The sequence below is a fragment of the Lontra canadensis genome, unplaced genomic scaffold (genome assembly GCF_010015895.1).
Source record: "Lontra canadensis isolate GAN:19392208 unplaced genomic scaffold, GSC_riverotter_1.0 scaffold17, whole genome shotgun sequence".
NCBI lineage: Eukaryota > Metazoa > Chordata > Mammalia > Carnivora > Mustelidae > Lontra > Lontra canadensis.
The window spans coordinates 9,017,308-9,031,731 of NW_022631011.1; the positions used below are offsets into that span (position 1 = coordinate 9,017,308).

At 41.9% G+C, this 14,424-nt stretch overlaps 1 long non-coding RNA gene across 1 annotated transcript in view; it reads left to right on the forward strand.

The window, feature by feature from the left end:
* Positions 1-730: 730 nt before the first annotated feature.
* The window catches only part of LOC116868976, a 61,555-nt gene continuing 47,861 nt past the window's right edge, over positions 731-14,424 (forward strand). The window contains exon 1 of the long non-coding RNA XR_004382927.1: positions 731-837. This is a non-coding gene — a long non-coding RNA (uncharacterized LOC116868976). The remainder of the gene's footprint in view (positions 838-14,424) is intronic.

Genomic DNA, 14,424 nt, shown 5'->3' on the forward strand with positions numbered 1-14,424 from the left:
GTTCAAGAAGGATATTTTAGGGGGTGCCTGGATGGCTCAGTGGTTTAAAGCCTCTGCCTATGGCTCAGGTCGTGATCCCAGGGTCCTGGGATTGAGCCCCACATCAGGCTCTCTGCTCCATGGGGAGCCTGCTTCCTCCTCTCTCTCTCTCTCTCTGCCTGCCTCTCTGCCTGCTTGTGACCTCTGTCAAGTAAATAAATAAAATCTTTAAAAAAAAAAAAAAAAAAAGAAGGAGGATATTTTAGGGGCATCTGGGAGGCTCAGTGGGTTAAACCCTTGCCTTTGGCTCAGATCATGATCTCAATATCCTGGGATCTAATACTGGTAATACTGACAAGTATAGCCCACAGGAGCAAAAGGCGTTGGGGTTGTCAGTAGCTTTTAAGAGTAGAAAGGAGGGGGCACCTGGGGGGGTTCAGTGGGTTGAGCCTCTGCATTCAGCTCAGGTCATGATCCCAGGGTCCTGGGATCCAGCCCCACATTGGACTCTCTGCTCAGCAGGGAGCCTGCTTCCTCCTCTCTCTCTGCCTGCTTCTCTGCCTACTTGTGATCTATCTCTATGTCAAATAAATAAAATATTCTTTTTAAAAAAAGGATATTTTAAAGCATGCATATTTTGAAAAAAATATGAACAACAGTATAAGGGAAAAACCATACTGTTGGATTAGAATTTTTATAACATTTCTTCACTGTCTTTTACAGCGACAATGCATAATACATTGACAAAGTCTCCAGGATTTGAAGCTAGACCCAAACCCAGCTCTAGCATTTATTAGCTACTGCACTTCGAACAAGTTAACCTCTTTAGGAATCAATGATCTTACCAGAGAAGCACAGGTAAGATTATCATCTAAATCATTCTTGTGAGAGGAAAATTAAGTAAAACAAGTATTCAACAAAGTATAAACATTCTGACACTTGTACTTACCAGATCTGGAAAAATAAATAGAATGCTTATTACTGAATTGGAAGAGGCATCACCACAACCTGGAAAACTTGGTTGTTATAACTACCTTTAAAAAGCTAGCATACTAGTACCAGCAGATCACCATTTAAATGCAATCTAAACTTTCTTCCTAAAATTAACATTACACAAAAGGTAGACATCAAGGACAGTGAATGTAGTCTTCACTTTATTTTTTTTTTTTAAGATTTTATTTATTTGATGGAGAGACACACAGAGGGAACACAAGCAGAGGAAGTGGGAGAGGGAGAAGCAGGCTTCCCACCTAGATGAGAGCCCCTTGTAGGGCTAGATCCCAGAACCCTGGGATCATGACCTGAGCCTAAAGTAGACGCTGAAAGACTGAGCCACACAGGGCCCCCCTAGCCTTCACTTTAATCCATCTTTCTGGGAGGAGAAATCTCCATGGTTGGTCCTATCCACATTCTTTGTCTGGCCTATGGACTGTGCTTTACTGTCCTCCTTAATGCACAGGTACAGGTGATTTCTTCATCTAAAAGTCTGCAAGGTTGTTTTTTTTCTTTTCTTTTCTTTTCTTTTCTTTTCTTTTCTTTTCCTGTCAAACTCTTTGAGGGCATTGGGCTGACAGTTCTGGGTCGGACTGAGTTTAATCTTTTCCTTTCAAATCAAATTATGGGGAAAATGCCAGGGAAATGGCTCCCTAACAGCTGGCATTGTTCAGAAATCACGGAGCTTGGTGAATTTGTAAGATAAGTGTCTAAATTGTGGAGAAAGGCAGACAGCTTCCCCTCTTGGGCTGATATCTAAGCAACTAATGACTAAATGACTCCATTTTGCTCTCCACACAATGGCCTGTCCCGGAAGACTTAAGAGGCTCTTGGGGGTTCAGTGGCCTCTCCAAAAATCAGTCTGCCTAAAAGCTGATTTGGGGTCTTCCCCACTGCCTTGGCTCCCTATTTGGTAATTTTATAACCTTTAAAACTAGTAAGAATAGGTGAGGGTAGATACCTGCCTTGAGTAATGTGAAATCCACTGGAACCTCCCTATCAAGACACGAAGAAAAATGGCTAAGGAAATAGAAAGCACTAGTAGAACAAAAGCCAAAAAGGGAGAAACAACTTTTAAAATATTATTGGAGAGGCACCACATTCACATTAAATACTAAAATATTAAAATTGATTGAGGTTGTGAAATAAGTGAATTACTTAGTCTCCCATGCATTAAAATTAATTTTTCATCTCCTTCTCCAGGCCACTTCCCACTGGCTTTCGTTGAGCCCTCTTAATATTTTATTTGCTGAAGGGAAAAGGTTTCCTTTTGACATATTGGCATTCCTGGAGTTGGTTGACTATCTCACTGCCAACTCCATGAGAAGATTTCTCAGTCCTAGTGAAGCAACAATAAAGAATAAAAAAATTGCTATACTTCCTAAACTTGGCACATTTTTTAACCAGACCCTCCCCTAAAGACTTAATCCACGGGGCCATTCCCTTTGCATGTTACATTCCCACCTTTCTAACTCTCTTCAAACCTTCCCAACCATTAGTCTGTTGGTAATTTACCTAAAGAAAAAAAAAGAAAGAAAGAAAAAAAAAAACTGAAAAGACAATTTGAGGTCACGATATTTGAGCTGCCCAAACCAGTTTTTACATTTCTTTATTTGGAGCTCTGGGGTAGGCATTGTCTCTTTGGGGATTTAGAGCAGCCGAGGCTTGGTGGTCTCTGAATTCTGGAGCTCGCGAACAAATATGGCAGACCCTCTGTAGTTAGGAGGTGAATTCAAAGGTGGTACACTGGTATCAAAAGTGGAGTGGATAAATGGTCCAGAGAAGGCAAACAGGGCTCAAATCACTGAGATGGGCTTTGGAGACTTACTAGGATAGTAATCATAAAAACCTCCAAGTTTCTGGTCTCATACTCACAAGCTAAATTTGGACTCTTTGCTCTAGTGAAAGTTTACACACATGAGGAAAGAGGTAAGATAAGGAACAAAGTCTCTTCAGAAAGAAGTAGGATTCCAAACTCTCCATCATTCCCAAAAGTTCCCTTCTTCATGGCCATGAGAGTACAGTAATGCTTTTGTGCAGTGTGGTCATACAGAGTTAGATCAAGAGAGGAATGGTGACCCTGATCTAGTCTAAAATCCTCTTTCCAAATGTGATATAACTGCAACAAATGGAAGGGACCTGACTTGCCCCAGTCAATACAGAGTTAATCCCTGAGCCCTCAGTGTTTCCCAGATGCCAAATCCAGGACCTTTGCACCAATCATTTTTAGGGCATCTGGTGGTAGGAATTTGTCGTTTTATTCTTAAGGTTCATTCTTCTTTTCTTAGGTCACTCAAGAGGAGGGGCTAAGGCAGAAGCGATGCTTTTTCTGGTCACTTGAGTCCAGAGAAGATGGTATAGATATATTATCTATTCATAACAGTAATAGTCTTGACTTGGTTCAGTATTCAGACTAAAACTTTAGTTATAAAGCAAGTAACTATTCTTGTACATACAAAATTATCAGTATGTTAGTTAAATCCTGTGGTGCTCATTGGAGAAGAATCAGAAGTCATCAGCCCCTTCATCCGTCAGGGAATGTTGACCCAATTCCATTATTTATACAAAGTCACACTATAGGCCAGTCACAGGGTACAGGACTCAGCTGCCACATTGCTAGTAGTGTGCTCTGTCTTCTGTCCCCAAAAGCAATTAGATATATTGTATAATTCATTTCATGAAGGACATCAATTAAATGGAAGTTTTCCCAATCTTCAACAGAAGGGAACCCTAACCCATGTCATGGTGACAGTGGTTACAAGAATCAAGAGAAATTCCATAACAATAACAAAAAATATACTAAAAAGAGCTAAACACATTTTTGTGAAGCAGAAATTTTCAAAGCCTTTAATATCTTCTTAAGCTTTACAAACATTTAAGAGGGATATATACTAAGTCTGTCACAAACATATGTGACCCTGGAAATCAACTAAGGAGCATTTCAAGTGAATGTTAAGACCCAGAATGCAGCATAGGAAACCAGTTTAGTTAGTGTGCATGGCATCTCACTATTCTCCCTCAGAGTTGCCAGATTATCAGGTAGGAACAGGGAGCCAAAGGATAATCCTCTCAACCACCAATCCCCTTTTGAAGTCTACAGTGAAGATCTCCCAGTTTTCAAGGTTTCAACAATCAATTCATTGTGAATGTGCTAAAAAAATCACAATATGTAATTTCTCTTCTCAGATCAGATCTTCACTAAATCTCTTAACCTGTCCACAACCCAGCTGTGATCTATTTTTTTTCACCATCAATTGCAATCATAGCCCTTGTTCTTATCACACTTGTACATTTTTGTTCCCATAATGACCATGGCTCTTTTAAGATCTTGTCTTTGCTTATACTGTTCTTCTTATCTGTAACGAATTGTTTTCTTCTTCCTCTCAGTCTAGTACAATCTTCATTGAGGTGACCTTCTACCCTATCTCTTCTCTAAGTCATCAGCATCCCCAATGCAGAAGTGAGTTTCTTTTGCTATAAGTGTTCATGGTATCGTTTACTTTCTGCCTTGTTTTGTTAGTTATATTTTCACAGGTTTGTGTTTCATCTGCCTATTTCAGTTATAAATTATTTTATTCATCTTTTTTTCTCTATCAACATGAAGCTTGATGTCTGGCATTTAAAGCACTTCAAGTAATTGTTAAGGTTAAATGAAACATAGGAGCTGAAGTTCTATCAATAGATTTAGATCAGATTAGAGAACGCCTTTAAAGCCATATAGAAGACTTTGGACTTAATCTGATGAACAGAGATGTTCTGGGTTTCTTCTTAAAGAGAAGAGGTATGAAAAAAAGACAGCCTCATCCCTAGTTGGATAAGCGATGTAGCTTGGTGGTCGTGGGTAAGTATTCTGAATCATACTTCCTAGGTCTGAGTCTCAGCTCTGTTCCTTCTACCAATGTGAAAGTCACTAAGCTCTGTGGCTCTCAGTTTCCTCATCTATAAAATTAGAATACATTACTCCTGTAATCATTGTGAGGTTTGGTTGAAGTAATCCATGAAAAGCCCGAAGAGCAATGCTTAGTACTTAGTGAGCCCTCAAGAAACAGTAGCTAACATTACAACTACCCAAATGGAGAGGTGAAAAGAGCATTGGTCTGAGTATTAGGAGACCTGGGCCTTGCTACAGTTTGAAGAAAAGGTGCAAATGAGGTCAAGTATTGCCGGTAGAGGGGCTTGACAGGTATTCAAGAAAAGTGAGCATGTGTTTCGTGAATTTACCATTCTCTACACCCTAGGCTTACAGGCTTGAAGTCAGATGTGTAGCACAACGAATGCATTAATCAAGCTTACTGAGACAGTCTATAAACACAGAAGCCCAATTCATTAATTTACAATGAGAAATATAACTATTAAGTAGAAGGGATGTCAGTGTTTATGGATAAGCATGTTCTCTCCTGCGGACAAGTATATGCTGGAAGCCAAATCATAATCCTAGAATTGTTTGATGAAAGTGAAACAGCAGGAGAGAAAGAGGGTGACCTCAAGATATAATCAGGTTCATAGCCAGAGGTATCCCACTCTGCTACAGACACGTACCTATCACTCCAGAGATGCCAAAACACATTCCACATCTCTTTCTTCTAGGGACACAGAACACTACATTGCCCTAGCTTCTGATAGGTGCCATGCATACCATTGTTTCTTTGTTACAATGCAATCATTTGGATGGATGTTTCTAAGTGCAATCAACATTTATCTGAAGTTCTGCCTGAATGCTATGATTGAATTCTTGATATTCATAGATCATTTTTTTAGGACAGTTTTAAGATAGCTATCTTCTCCTTAAACTTTTCTGGTGAGCCTCTGGCTTCCCTGAGAGACTTGGCAGAAGGGATTTCTCTATCCCTTCCACTTCGAGTCTTCCCAAGTGGATCCTTCCATGCATATCAGTTAGCTGGTGTTGCATAATAAACCACTTCAAAAGGCATTGGTTTAAATGCTTATTTTGAGCCCCTTTGTTTGCTAAAGACCCTCTGGATTGGCATTTGGGTTTGGGCGCAGCTGAGTCCACTTCTCCTCACATGGAGTCAGCTGTCTTTGCCCAGGTGTCTGGCCTCAGACACGGTGGAGGCAACGGGGACGGTGGGGGGCTGTGGTGTCTCTCCATATGTCTCTCCCCATCCCTGTTCAGGTTAGGCCAAATCCAATGCTCAGTCAGGGGAAAGAGACCCCACCTCTTGATGAAAGAAACTGCAAAGGATCTGTAGCCAGATTTCCTGAAACCCACCATGAATATAGGGATACATTTTGACTGAACAAAAGAACGAAAGAATGAATGAATGAATGAATGAATATGTTTTCAGGGAGGGAGGTCATACCAGTCAAGCACTCAAGGCAGCTGAACCAGCAGCTCTGTAACCAGTGAGACCAGCAAACCCACTCACATAAGCCACAATGAGTGAAAGATGTTCCAGTCCCAGAAAGAATTTCGGAGCAGGCAGCATGTGCTATTCCCTCTCGACACTCAAATTTTATGATCCTAAGAAAGTAATCAGCAGGGGAGGTGAAAGCCCCTGAATGGAGGCTGACATCGAGTGACCCTTGCTGAGGAAGCTGACGCTGACCACTCCTGCCCAGTGATCGAATTTGATGGGTTTCATCATCTTCCTCCTGTGCCCGCTCCGGCTCCATCGATTGCATCGCCTTCAATCTCTCTTCTGTGGTTAAAGGCTGCTCCTGAGACTGCCCTCTCCGAGTTGCCTAGTTTTGTCAATTCCAATTCAGCCAGACATCCTTTTACCCTTTCCTAGACAACAAAGCTTTCTGGTCGATGTTAAAAAAAAAAAAAAAAAAAAAAAGGAAAGAAAACTCACAGGAGCCTCAGAAGCCTCAGAAAGTCTTACTAAACCCTTCTTTCCTTAGGACGCATTCTCCCCTGCCTGGGTTAAGGAGAGCAATTCTCCTTCTCTGCCGATAGCTCATATTTATCTTCTCTTCCAGCCTTTTACGTCTGCCTTGGGATCTCAGACAGAAGCCTCCTTGTTATTTTCCCCGTTCTTTCTTCTTTCTGAAAATTAAAAATGCTTTATTGTACATAAAGTTAGCCTGTACATTTTAACCCTGTACATCACTTTGACCTTATTTTCTAGATCAGAAAAAAAAAAAATACATCTTTTGAGGATTCTCATTAGGCCTAAATTATGGAACAAGGACTTTCCATTTTATGCTTCAAATCTTGAATGTCTCTTTAAGAGGCTGCAGAAAGACCTCCTCAAAACAGGGGACAGAAATTAATGCCATGAGAAGAACGTTATGGTTACCAAGTGTCTCCCCCATTGCATCATGTCTGTAACTCCACGATAGACGTGAATCAGAGTTTCCAAAATCAATGCCAGACAGAGGTCCCCAACTATAGGGTAAAATCCAGTCTCCTTAACGTAAGAATAAAAATTTTAAAATAAGATCTTGTCCCTGCCAACTCCTCCAGCTTCAGCCTGTCCAGCTTCAGCTTTGTCCCCCTCCCCAAGTACACTGCTTAGAGGCCACACCAAACCGCTAGTCAAAACTCTGCATTTTCCACCTCTGTGAGCCTGAACTTGTTATTTCCTTGGCCAGAATTTCCTTCCCATTAGTTTGCCTGGTTAATTCCTTTTCATATTTTAGTCTACATTTCAATATTTTCCTTATCTGATAAGCCTTTCTTGACCCACCTAAACAGTTGTTATTCCCTCTTTTTTATTATCACTGTACACATATTATCCCCACTAACCTCACTGCATGAGAAATGTTCCTATCCGTCCATCTATCCATCCATCCATCCATCCATCCATCTATCCATCTATCCATCATCTGTCTATCTGCATTCTCTTCTTGGAGAGGTTGCAGAATTCTGTGCTGGGGTTTTTAATATATCCCTCCCTGCTTTTGTCTTTGTGCTTCTCCTGATCATCTAGTGTGCTGATATTTGAATTCTTTGTCTTTGTTTTTGTAGCACATCTTCTCTGCTACCCCACTTTATTCTGTTTCCTCCTCATCTTCCAATATCCCTCTCAGTCGGCATGCTACTTTCAGCTATAAATATGACCTTGACTTCTTTACAATAAAAAAATTGATCTCCCCTTGCTCCTCCACTGAATTCCCTATCATTCTCCTTTACCTGAGCACCTAATTCCTTAGAAGTATGATTAGCACTTCCTAGCTCTACTTCCATGCCATTTAAATACACTTTAGATCTTTATAATCTGGTCTCTAACTTCACCACTTCACTTGCAGATGAGTTCACAAACATCAGAAGTTATTTCTTTGCAATACTCCCACCATACATATGTGCACATGTGCACACACATCTGTATACACACTTATAGGTATGTATGAGATTATAAACCATTCTTACCATGCTTAATCCTTCAGCCACATCCCCTCCTTGAACTCTTGATCCCTCATCCTTCAGGACCTTATGCTCCTTACTTCTTATTCTGGATGAGAGTCAGTAGAGTGGGGGATAGTAGATGACACTTACCTCACGCTTAGGATTGATTAACTGGTGTTTGCTCTTACACCCGGAGCATACTAAGCGTGTGTGATGGGGAGGCAAGGCTCTGGTTTGCCCACATCCTTCTGTTCCCACCTGTGAATTCCATATTCCCAAGTTGTGTTGATGACCAAACATTCTTGGCATTTGGGGCTTTAAAATAAAATGACAAATTTTAATGAAATAATTTGTAAACTGATAAAATCTGAACACAAAAGAAATACAATTATTTCTTTTTTCCCTTCGTAGAAACTAAAGTAAAAAGATTTGATGATGGCAATTTGCAAAAAAAAAACAGAACACAACAAACCCTCCTGAATTAGACTAGACTTCAGTTGCAGAGGAAAAAACTAATGAAACTGCTAAGTGACTCTGGTCTTGGCTCTGCTCTCTGAACACCTTTACACTCCTTGTATGGCCGCTCCAATGCCCTGCTCTGCTTGCTCCTTCTCAGGGACTGTCCCTTGGCTCGGGCTGCCAGACCTTCATTGCCCTGGGCCCTGACCTGAAGTTCACCTGTTTGTCTGGATTATTCACACTCTGTGTTGTGTCATGCTCCTGCTCTGACTGCCCTTTGAATGCCCCAGCCCCCTTTTACTCTTCTTTTGGTAGGTGGGTTCCACATGATATGTCTCTAAGAGACACTACTATTTTGATTTTCTTGAAATATCGCCACTGCCCCAAATTCCCTACTAATGAAATTTTTTTTTTTTTTTTTTTTTTTTTTACCAGACTAGGCCTTTTGCATGTGAGTTCTGGCCCAAATATGGAGTGGAGTATCTACAGCCCTTCTGAGAGCAGCTGGAGGACTGTCTCTCCCCTTCCGTCATCTAGCTAGGTTGATACCTTACCCAACCATCCTTCTTACTTCTCATTCTCCATCTCTCATGCTATGAAAGACTTGCCATGACTCACCTTTGGTAATCCATGTCATGGTAGTTAACAGATGTTAAATTACTTATGATGAATTGGTTGATCTCATTTCATAAGCCTTCAGGCAGGTGATACCCAGGACAGCCACCCTGAAGGGCAGGAGGAGAGGGAAAGCAGGGGTGAGCTGAGGCTTGGGAATGAGTCAGAGAGAAAGCCTGAGAGAGGTCATGCCCTGGGGCACCTTGTGGTGATCTTGTGGGCCAAGAGATGGGGAAGCACAGGGTCTGCAGTTGATAGTGGCTATAAAAGAGAAAGCTGGATCCATTAAAATCAACCATCTTGACGACTAACTTTAGGGTACATGAGTGTTAACATTCCCCATTAATAAGGAGACAAAGAAAAAGAAGAAAGGATGAACATACGGAAAAAACAGCAGGGAAAACACAGTGATTCTTTCCTCACAAGGAGCTGAAAAATTAATGGTAGGAGGTGGGTGTGTTGCTAATGAAGAAAATAGTAAAAGAACTTTATCGGAAGTGTCAGTGAGGTCAGTGATAGGAGATGAAGGGACTTTATAATCACCCTGGATCCTCATGGACATTGAAGTCAGGAATAAGAGTTTAGGAACCATACAGAGTGCAATTATGTGTGATACTAATGGAAAAGGAAAAAGCAATCTTTTGGGGGTGATTCACACAGTGAGTAATTGACTCTGGGTTTGGATTGTAATTGCAGCAATGGCACCTCTGGACAAAATGATGAGGCTTTAGGGGCAGCAATCAGGCAGGTCCCGGATCCAGCAGCTTCCTGGGGGATCCAGTGGAGTTCTGAAGGGTGGAGCCTCACCCTGTCCTTATCTGCTCCCCTGAACTAGGAGCCTAAAAGCTGAACTCCCTGAACACAGCCTCACAAAGGCAAATTAACACAAGAACGAGCAGAGGCAAATCCACCTAGCTGGACTGATTGAAACAGTGTCTGTGTGTGTATGACAGGGCTAGGCGAGTATTCACAGAAGCTTAAGAATTCATGGAATCCCATGGGTGACCTTAATCTGTGCTTTAAAATGGCTGCACTCCTTGCTACCCTCTAAAAGCCACAATTCACCCACTTAGTACCCTGGCTCACACTCTTCTCCCTTCTAAAATGCACCAATCTTCCTCCAACATCCGGCTTCCAAGGTTAACTACAACTACCTCTCCTTCAGCAGGCCTCGCCCAACTACTCCAAGCTGCAGAGCCCCTCTCTCCCCTGGTTGTCTACAGTCCTCGGGGTCTAGTAAACAGCGGCACCATCATTGATTACAGTTTGAGTCTTATCACCCTAAAAGATCATATAAGCTTCTTAAAAGCCAGAGCCATATCCCCAACAATATCCAGCACAGACTAGAGGCATTAATTGCCTAGTGAATACATATTGATCAATTGATTATTTAACTCACTTAACACTTTCACATTACTTGGCTTAGGCATTTGATGGTTAGGAAAAATTCAGTGGAAGTCAAACCAATTTAACTCTAATTAATGAGGAATAGAAATGAGAAAAATGGCTTCTTTGGAGCAATAAAAATAGACCTGAAAAAGAAGAATAACCAATCACAGAGAAGAGATACTAAACCTAACTAGTAACCAAGAAAATGTGTTTTGAAACAACAATGAAATACCATTTTTCACATCAATTTTAAAAGTGGAAAAAATAACACTGATGTGGGGAAATGGGCACATATTATATACTTTGGTAGGAATCCAATGGCTTTTTACCAAAATTAGCAATTCTACTTTTACGAACCTGCCCTACAGAGAAACATGTATTGGGTCCAAAATTGTAGATACCAAGATGGTTTTTGCCTTAAGGAAAAATTAAAAATGACCTATGTGCCCATCGGTAACATTGTGCTTAAATAGATACTGAGTCGTCCATATTATAGAACACCGTGGAACTAAAAGGAATGAATGCAACTGACAAGGAGGGATCATCAAGGTACATGTGTAAGCAATAAATTAAGCAACTCATTAGAAGTATATATATAGAAGTGATCCCATCTAGGTTTAGAATTTCTGTGGATGTGCATATATACATGAATATGTATCTGTCTCTACATATGCAAATGCATAAAAAGAGAGCTGGAAAAATCCACGACAAAGTGTTGATAGCAATGAGCACCCTCCAGAGGAAAGGAATTAGATAGGAGGGAAATGAAGAAGCTCTCTATAGGCTTCCATACAGACCCCAGCACTGAATACAAGCTAGAGGACTAGACCCAGGGGACTTCAGCCCAACTCTCAAGAAAGCTTTTCTCCACGTGCACTGTGTCAAGGACAGTTTGCCCAAATACGGTCTATCTTCTGCTTCAGCCCACCATCTGTGCAGCTTCAGGGAAGTGTGAGTTCACGTCACCCAGGGGGCACCATTGCTTTCCCTCCCTCACCATACAGCGCCTCCCACTCCATACTTCAGTCCTGGTCCTCTTTCAGGGTCCTCCGGACTGCCTCAGTCCACACTGATCTCTCCCCCTCAGAACTCCAGTGGCATACATCTGCATCAATCAATTGACAATTAATTGTGAATGAGTTTGTGACTTTGGAGGGGTACCTTTCAAATGAGCTACCAAGCAATTCAATATTGTAATGTTTACGGTTTTCTGTCCGTCTCTAGCAATAAATAGAGACATTCATTCTATTATTCCCCCACCGCCTGCTCCCCACCTTTGTTCCCTTTTTTCTTAAGTCCCATTCCCCCACACTCTGGGAATGCTCCACTCAAAATGAGAATGCAAATCGCTCATGTAGGTGGGGAGCAGGGAGCTTTCTCTCTCCGGGCTTGCTGGAACACTTCCCCCCCCCAAGGTACAAGGCAATGTGGCACTTTAATTAACGTGATGAAAGCCTTCCCCTCTGATGGACCACATGGCTAGAGAGGAACCAAACACCACCCTGTGACAAACTGAACTTGGCAAATTAACCTAGCAGCTCAGCTAGAATTAGAGAAGTGGGTGAAAAAGAAACGCCATAGAAACAAGAGTCCCATTTCAAGTGTTAATTTTAGGTATTGGGCCTCTGAATTTAAAAAACTGGGAAAATAGCTCTTGTGCTCCAATCACTTTGAATCCATCACTCAGTCTCCACCCAGAGAAAGGTCAGACTATCCAGAATGGCAGCTGGTCCCAGGACAGAGTGGCCCCCACTCAGCAGGACCATTCCCTAGGGCTTGGATTGGTGTGCTCTTAGAAAGGAAGAGGGGCTGATAACCATTCTCCAAGTCCACTGGGTCTTCTCTGTTTTCCTGTTCTCTCTGCTTTTACTTAACTGTCTTCACTCCCCAACCTCCCCCAAGTCCTAGAATTTCATAATAGATGCACAATACATTTTTAATGAATTAAATTAACATTTTGGCAACATTACAGAAATAAAAGCTCTGCCTCTGGCTAAATGTGAAATAAAAAGAGTTAATGCCTAAAATTTAGGTGTTACGGGAGAGAGAAAAGAGAGACAGAGACCCAGAGACAGGAGAGGAGAGAAATGTTCCATTTGAACTAGGGAAGCCCATAGATGAAAAGTAGAGGATAATAGAAAGGTAAGCATGAGGAAGAACATAAGGGTTATGCATACGGAACTGAGATATCTGAATCTATCATTCAAAGAACCAGTGACAAATTAAAATAAGGAAATGACATGATCAAGTTTGTTTTAGAAAACCATTCCATAGCAGCGTAGATACTAGATCAGTGGTTAATAACCTCAGCAAAAAAATGATCCAAGAGATGATTACAGTGACCCCCAGATGAGAGTCTGTGCTAAGGCCCAGGGGTTGCCCATGAGGGGCAATTTGAAAGATGTCAGGTAGACTTGTGAGGGTTGGAGACTGGAGACTGCCATGCAGGTAGGAAGACTCATAAGGTGGGGACTTGGGGACTCGATGGATGATGGTCATGTGTGGGGACAGAATTCCAAGGGGTTGTTTAGATGGGGAAGAAGGGGTGAAAATGGTAATTTTGAGGTGCTATGTGGGAACTGCAAGGAGACATAAGGCAGGACATTGAAACCATAAGCCTGCAGCTCTGTCAAGTAGGCTGTGCCAAGTTTAGGGATGGGGGGGGGGTCATGGGTTAAGAGAGAGAGCTGAAGCCCAAACAGTAGTGAGTTCATCCAACAGGTAAGTCAAGTAAGAGAAGAGTGACAATGTAACTCCTAAGAACACTCAATTTTAAAAATCAGGCAAAAAAAAAAAAAAGTCCCTTTTGACTTTTGATTTCATCTCCCCTATTTAATTTAAATGTAATTAATGTCCTGGATTTCTTTACATCTGAGTTAGCACCTCCCCTTTCAAGTGCCCCCTGCTACTTCATGACTGACTAGTTTCTCAATCTCAATACTTTTCTTTTCTGACAACACCACACATTCTTTCTCTTTGTGCCGCCCCTGGCTTGGTATGAAGCCCCTCTGAATATCTCCTGTTTCTCTGGAGTATTTTCATGTCAAGGTGCTGGCGTTGAGGACCTCTGGGTCTAGAGAGGAAGAGACAGGAAGTCAGTCCTGTTATTTAGAAATTGGTGTCAAATAAGAGACAGTTTTCCACCCTAATCCCTGGTGATGTTTTAAGAATCTGTAGCCAAGGCTTTCTGAACGTTAGAGGTGGTACTCTGTCTACATCAAAGGTTCCTCATCCCAAGGGGCTGAAACCTCAAGTGTTTCCAGTGTGATTAAGGCTTTTGACATCATGTGAACACATTCTGTAGATAAACGGATGCCAATTCATCTGAACCTATAATGCTAGGATTAAAGATGCTAATGAAATCGAGCAATAGAACATTTCAGTGTAGGATTTCCGAGTGTTGCCCTACACATTCAGAAGACACACAAGCTTGTCTCCCTCCAGAAATCTACAGAGGCTGAGCCGGAGCTGAAGCACAAATTCAAGTATAATAACCAGCCCGCCCATGCTGACTGCCAGCAGCATAACCCGGAAACGTCCTGTCCTCTCTGCTTCTCCAGCCGGGAGTGAGGGCAAGTGCATCAGAAGGCCGCGGGGATCTCAACGGACTCCAATGAAAGACTTGACCCTTGGGTGGGCGGAGGAGGCGCGAAGCTGCGGCTGCAGGGACAGGGTTG